The sequence below is a fragment of the Megalops cyprinoides genome, chromosome 1 (genome assembly GCF_013368585.1).
Source record: "Megalops cyprinoides isolate fMegCyp1 chromosome 1, fMegCyp1.pri, whole genome shotgun sequence".
NCBI classification, from domain to species: Eukaryota; Metazoa; Chordata; class Actinopteri; order Elopiformes; family Megalopidae; genus Megalops; species Megalops cyprinoides.
Window position 1 is genome coordinate 17,912,128 of NC_050583.1, and position 8,388 is coordinate 17,920,515.

The 8,388-nt window shown below is 39.2% G+C and overlaps 1 protein-coding gene across 2 annotated transcripts in view; it reads right to left on the bottom strand.

Annotated features, from left to right (window-relative positions):
- LOC118779527 (axin-2-like) overlaps positions 1-4,873 on the bottom strand; it is a 64,070-nt gene extending 59,197 nt beyond the window's left edge. For both annotated transcript variants that reach the window (XM_036531689.1, XM_036531681.1), the window contains exons 1-2: positions 4,827-4,873; positions 2,126-2,200 (exon numbers count right to left, since the gene is read on the bottom strand). The gene's annotated coding sequence lies outside the window, so the exon portion shown is untranslated. The remainder of the gene's footprint in view (positions 1-2,125; positions 2,201-4,826) is intronic.
- Positions 4,874-8,388: the final 3,515 nt, after the last annotated feature.

Sequence of the window (8,388 nt, forward strand, 5' to 3'; positions counted from 1 at the left end):
TCATTAGAAAACACCATTCTATTAATTTAGGTACTTTTTATCAATTAAACATAATACAATCTTTTGTGCACTGGTGCGTTACAAGGCAGCAGTCTCCTGCTTCATTTCAGATGCCTTCATGGACCTCAGTCACTGACCGCTTGGACGTTGACTTGAGTTTAAAATAAAAAGTAGTAAACTATGATAATCCAGTATGGTGTACACACTGACTCGATGACCTGCCTTTTTGATTTAACCTTTTAATCTTTACCAAAAACCAATGCATTCTCACAATAAGATCTCAGGCTGAAGACAACAAAACTGCAACAGCAAAGAGCTTTGAGCAATAACACATCTGTCAGAAAGAAATGGCTTGGAGGGAAAGGAAGTTTATATAAATCCTGACCATTAAGAGAAACACCTTGAGCTGACTGCTACTCTTGGTTTTTCATTTGCTTTTTGAGAGACAACAGGACAAAAAAAAAGATACATTCAGAACAAAAATCCCACCTCTTATGGAAGTGCAACACAGATTTGTGTTGGCGAACTTGCTGTATATACCGAGATGAAAAGTAGAGGCTGTCACTTTGAAATCCTCCTACAGTCAAAATTAACATTTTATTTAAACTGCAGCCAAGGGAAGGAGAACGGGGCACTGCTGCCTGCTTTGGGCAAGTCACGTAATTGTTTATTGTGTGCAAACTTTGGAGAAGCAATCTGACTAGAATACATTCATTGTGTGGGAAGTGGGAGTGACCTGTTAGAGCAACCGCAAAGGGAGAGATTAGGCTTATTTTCGCAGTAGGGGAACCACATAAAAGTATAAAAATTGGCCCATTATTATGGTAGCATCAGTCGTCTTTGTAACAACTATTTAGCAATATAGATTTTCTTTGCATCACGTCTTTAGCTTGAGGGATTATATTCCTGTTCCTGTTATTCTAGCCTCACTACACTATTTTTAGGCTCTTTGACTGCAAATGCTGTGCTGCCATAATATTTAATATCTATCTTTTTTTTTACTTCCTCAATGTTACCTACCTCTTGGGAACTAGCTGGCCAATTCAGTGTGTTCTGCTTTATTGATTCCATTTTCATTCTTCATTCTTTAATACACAGGATTATAAAATTGAAGAAAACTAAGAATAAAAAAACTCTGATACAAACAGTTTTATATGATGAGCTGTGCTGTGCAATAACAATGAAAAGATGACACAAAGGTCAGATGAAAGAGGAAGCTGTTTTCCTTGCATTTCCAAATGCTTCTGGTGACAACTTCCATTAAGGGACCAAACTTGTGAGGAGCTATGGATGCCATGTGAAGAGCTTGTTCATATTCTTTCCACTCCCATTAATGCATTGTTTAATTAATGAGATTGTCCTTACAGGAAAATGGAAGAACATCTCTCTGTGTTGCCAGTAACCTGGTCTATTACCTTCATAATTCTACTAGCACTTGACAGTGTCACATTATAGACACAATCTTTCAGTTTGTCAGCTTTCTCACAAAATATAGTTGGTGTGTGGTTTTGGATAAGTTAAGGGCTCAACCTTAATGTTCAACACCTGTTCACCTGAATGTAACAATTTTAAAATTCTCTGCTATGAGAATTGATTTCCATGACCTCTTTGCTGTTGTATGTGTAGCTGGACATACTGGCCATTTTCCAGATCTACTTGTAGTGTTTAAGGCAATTTAGATGTAGTACACTGTTACTGTCACAACTGCCAGACAGTTACCCCATGTGTAGCTTTGCATAATAGCAAAAACACTACACTTTGCTGCACAGAGAAAATAATTAGTAATATAAGCATGCTTTTAACTTTCATATGTTGTTACAGTGGAAACATGGGACTCACAGCAAAAACTAACTATCAAAATATCAATGAAACAATGTGATATCAAACAACATGAACAGAAACTTCATAAACAAAGGACTATCTGTATTGCTATGTGTTTTTGTGTCTTCAGTCCAGACAAAAAAGGCTGAAGTGACCCTAAATGTCAACAAAGCCAAGGAAAGTAAGGAAATTCAAGTAAGAACGTAATAGCACTAGCATGTCATAACAGTGCTTTCCAACAACCTTTGCTTTTCAAAATGCTTTTATACCATATAGAGCCTCATGTCAGACAAAATGTGCTTACCACAGAACAGGTGAGCGGGATGGGTTGCTGATGATCCAGACGCTTCTTTACCGTAGATGAATGTTAACTACCCACCTAAGACAAACAAAAAACGTCAATTTACCTGAGTGCGCCCTGATGAAAATGTGGCAAAGCTAGCTTGAAGGCATGTTGTTTTAGCTAGCTAGGCTGTACTGGCTACAGCTGAGGTTGGCACGATAAACAGATAACAACAGAAACGTCAAGTGTATATTAAATCCCAGACTTCAGACATCAGTCTGTTTTTAGAAGTTGTTCAGTCTTGCTCAATCATGGTTTAGCCATTCCAACAGCAGGCGTTGCTAGCTAGCTGTTTAAAATGGCAGTTCCTCCCATATCTACAATTGTTTGTAATCCGACTGTCAGTAATTTATTATACTATAGATGTATAGGGTAGGGGTAATTTCTTGGGAAATTTTGGGGTAAACAAAGTTTATCTTATAAAAACATTCATACTGCAAATAGCGTATATAATCAAATGCAACGCATCACCTGCAAGTGCTGGTAATGTAAGCATATTTGTGGTGTATATACAAACTGATTTATTCAAACAATGCAAGCAACAGACAAAGACAGTTTGATTTTTTTCCACAATCATTGTTTTAAAAAAATTACATAGATTCATTGTTTGTAGACCTATCTACATCTACAACTTCCTTATTTTGTTGGTTTTATGATCTAGGATTTGAATTTACAATATATAAATTTGTTTTCAAGCTTTTTAGATGACGATCAGGAGGTTCTATTGTTTGATATTTGGCTACAGTTGCTCCTTTAAAGAATTGTCATTTCACAACAATGCAGTTTAAAAGGACAATGTTTGTTCCTTATCGTTCAATACCAGCTTTAAGCCACTAAAAGGATTAATCATTTGGCTTTTTGTCAACAGTTCTTATGCGCACAGAAAAGATAGCTAAATATTTTTTGCACAAGATCTTACCCTTTGATGTTAGGGATTCTGTAACCTGATAAGATACTGTTTTTTCACACAATGTCTGCATGCTAGCTGTTCCAAGCACTGTCAGGAGAGTTTTGGAGAAATTAGTGCAACTATATCAGCCTATATATGTCTCTCTTAGGGCAGTAGTTAGGAAGAGGACTTTTTATCAACTCAGCTTTACCACAAGGCCATAGGATATATTGAAATCTTGCACATACATGTTGGGCAAGGCTAAGGAATAACCCCTATTGTTTGATTCATGAGCAGTGAGGAGAATTGAACTGGGTTAACTACATTCAGTTCAAGCAGATTAAATCTAATGTTAAACATATGGCTGGAGTTGAGGAGTTTCTTCAAAAACAAACTGCTCATGACGGCATGCTGTGTGTGGAAAAATACCAGCGTTTTGATCTGATACCTCCACAGTTTTGTGTGAATTCAGAGGAGAGGAATGGACACACACACACATACACTCCCAAAATGTAAAAAACATATCTGAAGCCTTGTTTTATATTGCAAAAAATGGCAATAAAGCATGGAAATGAATGACAAAAATAAGGAAATGCGCCACGTTATCACAGAACCAAGCACAGATGTCCACATTTCGGACCTAAGAAGGGGCCTCACCGCATTAAATGAAGCCATCTGATAGAACAGAGAGCAGTCCAGCTTTTAAACACCTGTGGACACGCGTAAGACCCCTGTGTGAGCACCTGCATAAAGCTCTGTACCCTACCACAAGCTCCGGAAGAGAGCACCACCTCTGGTGTGTGTGGGATATTGTGTTGCATTTGCAGTCATACTACATACTGGTTAAGTCACTATCAAAGGGGCACCAAATTTTTGTATGGCTTAAATAAGTGCATCCAATACAGAGAGGAGATCTGAGAGAACAGCCAGCAAGCAAAGGCATCTGCCTTAAAGATGACAAGATGCACTTACTACACCGTCATGCTATTTGTCTGTCTCTATTTAGGTTTAGATGGCGCCGGCTGTGATTATTAGAATTTTCAACTTAAAATGTTCACTTACACCATCAATTTTAGTTACTCTGCAGCTGTTTCATTAACTTATAGACCTGCATTAGTGCCCCCCCACCCCACCCCCATCCCCCATTTTAAGGGAGGAAATAAAATGTTGGCAGATGTAGGTTGAACTGACCACACAGAAAACATGACAATTACTGCCACAAGCCCAGCATTATTTTAACTTGTACCAGTGGTGTATTTGTATCACATGGAACATACATGTAGATTCAGGTGTATCACGGCTACATGCAACAACTCACAGGACTGAGAACCATTGAGACGTGGGTTTGGGGCAGTGGACACAAATATCATGGGGGGTGGGGGAGGAGGGGGATTTGTGCAGTGCTGCACTTGAACCCTGATATATCATTTACCTTTAACTCTGAATGCTTCTCAACAATCCTAATCTTAAAACTATGGGGGCTAGCAGGGGTAGGCTCTCCGAGAAGATGAAAAGAAACGAGAGGGCCTTCAGCATATATTTGTGTGACTGAGATATACAATTGTTTTTTTTTTTATCTACCTCACTTTATTTTTCCAAGCACTGTGTATAAATTTTGACAGGGATGTGGGTTTTTAAACAAAAGTTGGTGTGTGGGGGAAAGCGGGGGGGTTGGGGGGGGGTATGGTGTATATCTCTCCTCAGCTCCTCTGTTTTCCGCAGAATCTTAGTCCCTTCTCTCAAACACTGGCCTAATAAAAACGGAAAGTTTACCTGAGAAGATTTGGCAAGTTCCCCTCTGTGTTCGTGCTCATTCTGCTTCAACCTGCTGTTGGCCCGGGAAGAACAAAAAAGAGAGCGAGAGAACGACAGAGAGGGGAAGGGGGGGGGGGGGGGAGAGAAATAGAAGAGAAACATGAAACCGGATCGGCCTGCAGGAAGCGCACGCACAGACACTTTGCTGTTGACCTCTGCGCCTGGCGGCTCATCTGCATGCCTGTCGCTGAAGACCCAGGCACCACGCCAGCTCTGACGCCCCTTTGTGGCAGCCAGAACAGCGCAGGGGTCTGCCTTTGATCTGCAGCCAACTATTCATCACTTAAAAGGAAGAAGACGGGGAAAAAAAAAAATCAACCTCTGCTGCCAATTATTAGAAAAACATCAAGGCCTCTGTGGAAAGAGAAAGAGGAGGAGTTAAAAAAAAAAGAAAAGACACAAGTTTATCAGGATGACTTCACCTTCGCCAAAGAAGCCTTTTGATTGAGGCTGTAAAAGGGTGCTAACCTGCTAGTGGTAAATATGCATGTGGCTTTGTTCGTGTATGTTTGTGCGTGTGCATGTTTGTGTGTGCATGAATATAAATCTTACCCTATGTAGCTCTTCAAGGACAAAAGACAAATGAACATTCTGTGTTCACATCAGATAAGTATTTATTGTGTGTTTATTATCAAAAATGCTCAGACAGGTTAAAGCCAAACCATGCAGGCATGCTTGCTTGAGAAGTTACGCATAGCGCAAGAACTTAATAAATACTGTAAGGATTATGTTTGTAGTGAACATGCAGGAGGTTTATGTTTCCAGGGAACTACAGAAAAGATTGAAAGAATGATGGGGGTTAGTCATCAAGCATTAACATCACCTTAAATTTACCACCTGCACTTTAAACCACAAAGAGAATTTGAGGAAGTTGAGATGTCACAGTTCATCTTCAGGATTCTAACTGTAAAGTAGATTATTCATTTATTTTCAGGTGCTAAATCTGAGGTCTCACCAAGGCCACTTGACTCTGTCAGACTGAATTTTGAAGACAGAAACTGAACATGAAAAAGAAATCTAGCAAAATAAAACTGAAACTGTGTTATCCCTGACAACATTTACACAATATTAACATTTTGTGATGAATATGAAGCCCAGTTTTAAAATATATCTATTAATGTTGGCCTGTTTATTCTGAATGACGCAAGTGCCTGAAAACCATACTGACAACAAAATCTTATATGAGGATTTTTAATAATAATATTTCCTCTTTTCAAATCAATGAATCAGGAAATCAGGAAATAAATATTGGGAGAAGAATGTCACCTACAAAAAGGAGTAATGTAAGAAGGAGGAGGATTTCCATTATTGTGTGATAATCTTGTAAGAAATTTACTTTGTAACTTAGCCTCTAAAAAAAAGGTTCTGTAGTGGCAATCTGTGATTGCTGCTGTGACTTCTGTGATGTACTTGCAGGTGAATCAGGTAAGGCTGGAAAACAATTTTCAGCAAACTAAAAAATGACACAGAATATTGCTGAAGTTGAGCATTCACACAGCATTATGACTCAGGCACTTTGAGTCATCTATTATAGTGATTTAACCACACAGGTTACTGAGATGGCCATGCACAGTCTGCAACTGTTTTCCTCAACCAAATAACTCGTGAGAAAAACAAACCCATTAGTGAGCCATGATAGAAATCAACACTTCACAGAGCTGTGAAGCAGTGACTTTCTCTGGCATATATGCGTAATATGGGCTAAATATAGTGCTTGGAAGGTGCCATACCTGCATCACAACAAACTGAAATGGTAAGCGTTTGCATGTTCAGATATTCAGACACATTAGATCACTGCAGAAGAGAAATGCCCCTTTTTGCTATAACAGTGTTCAATGTAGGTCTGAGGAATCTCATGGCATTTAACATGGTTGATCGGGTCTACGTTCTTAGCTGCTTAAATCCGCTGTACTCTTTTTTTTCCTCTAAAAGATAAACTACCAGACACAAACTAACTCAGATACTCAATCATGAATGTATGGTTGAGAACATGCCGGTTTGGACAATGACAATCAATTATGACGTCATTCACAGAGGAAGACTGGCAAGAACAGCTTCACATGCAATCCACAATGGCAACAATAGGGATGAAGTTAAAGAGCATACCTGGCTTACATCATAACATGGACTTATGAGCACATCATTAAATACATCCGTATGCACATACAGACAATCAGCCCATAATCAGAACCTCTGAGCCACTGCAACGTAACAACAATCCTCTTCTGCTTTCTCCTGTCCTATGGCTGAAATAAAAAAAAAGCAAGAATAAAGGAGACATTGATCGTTAAGGATGAGATTTTTTTCTCTCTGAATATGTTTCTGAATGTCTTTTATTTGTTGTTCATCTGTCTCTAGAGGCCCTTTCAGCTGATGAGAGTGAAAGCAAAACAGAACATTAAAAAACCCTCAAGCCCTTTAAACACTTGCCATTCCTTCTTTGTACAATCACCACTATTGTTGCTATAGAGACAATTCGTACTGATTCCTGTTTCATTAGGTTTTCTAGTAAGAAAATAAAACTTTTCAGGGAGAGAGGCATGATCAAAAAGAACCAGTTTACAAATCCAATTTACTTTGGATGGATCTCAATGTGATACTTGGTGGAGGACAAGCATAGCATTGCGATTTGCTACAAAATATGGAGTAATGCTGAAATCTAATTTTCTGCAAGGGCAAAAATAGAGCCTTGTGCTGTGGTTTGCTCTCGAATGCACCAGAATATTCTGGGCCTTGTTCAGACAAGCGGACATGGGAGGCACAGAAACATGCTCCTGAGCTGTATTAAAAGCTGAATGGCATCTGTGTGTGTTTTATAGCTGAGTACCTGCACCCCGCCACAGGCATTTAATGCTGAAGGCAGTCTGAGACGCTATCAGATACTACCATCACTAATCCTGATGGAATGGAACAGTGAGACTTTGAAGTCTGTAAAAGAACACTGGTATAGTATTTGGAAGCAAGACCATGCACCGCTTACAAAAACTTAATTAACAATCTATAGCTGGAACCCGGCCAGACACTGAACAGTCACAGTGCAGAAAAAAAAGAAAAAGGGAGGAAAAGGAAAAAAAAAAACACTTTGGAGTTGTAAAGCCAGTTGCAGGTTTCTGAGGAATAAACACACACACACACACACACACACACACACACACACACACACACACACACACACACACACACACACACACACACAAAAGCAAGGACACAGAAGCCTGGGCTAAGGATCTCACTTCTCTCAATGCTCCACACAAGCATGTAGGCAAACTCCTTTGGTTGATTTGAAAGGTACAGGTTCCATGAAACTTTTGAATCCAAGTCTTTATCTCACAGAACCCAGACTGAGCTACATCACTGGGGAAAAGGAAGAAGAATGTCTGTAGACATTTTTCCTCTTTTACTAAAACTTGGGAGGTTATTGCTTTGACATTTTCTCAGAAATGATGAACAAAATCATGAAAAAGATTCCAGAGATAGCAGTCTGCAATTTCTGAGAAGAGGTCCACTATTTCCTCTGGAT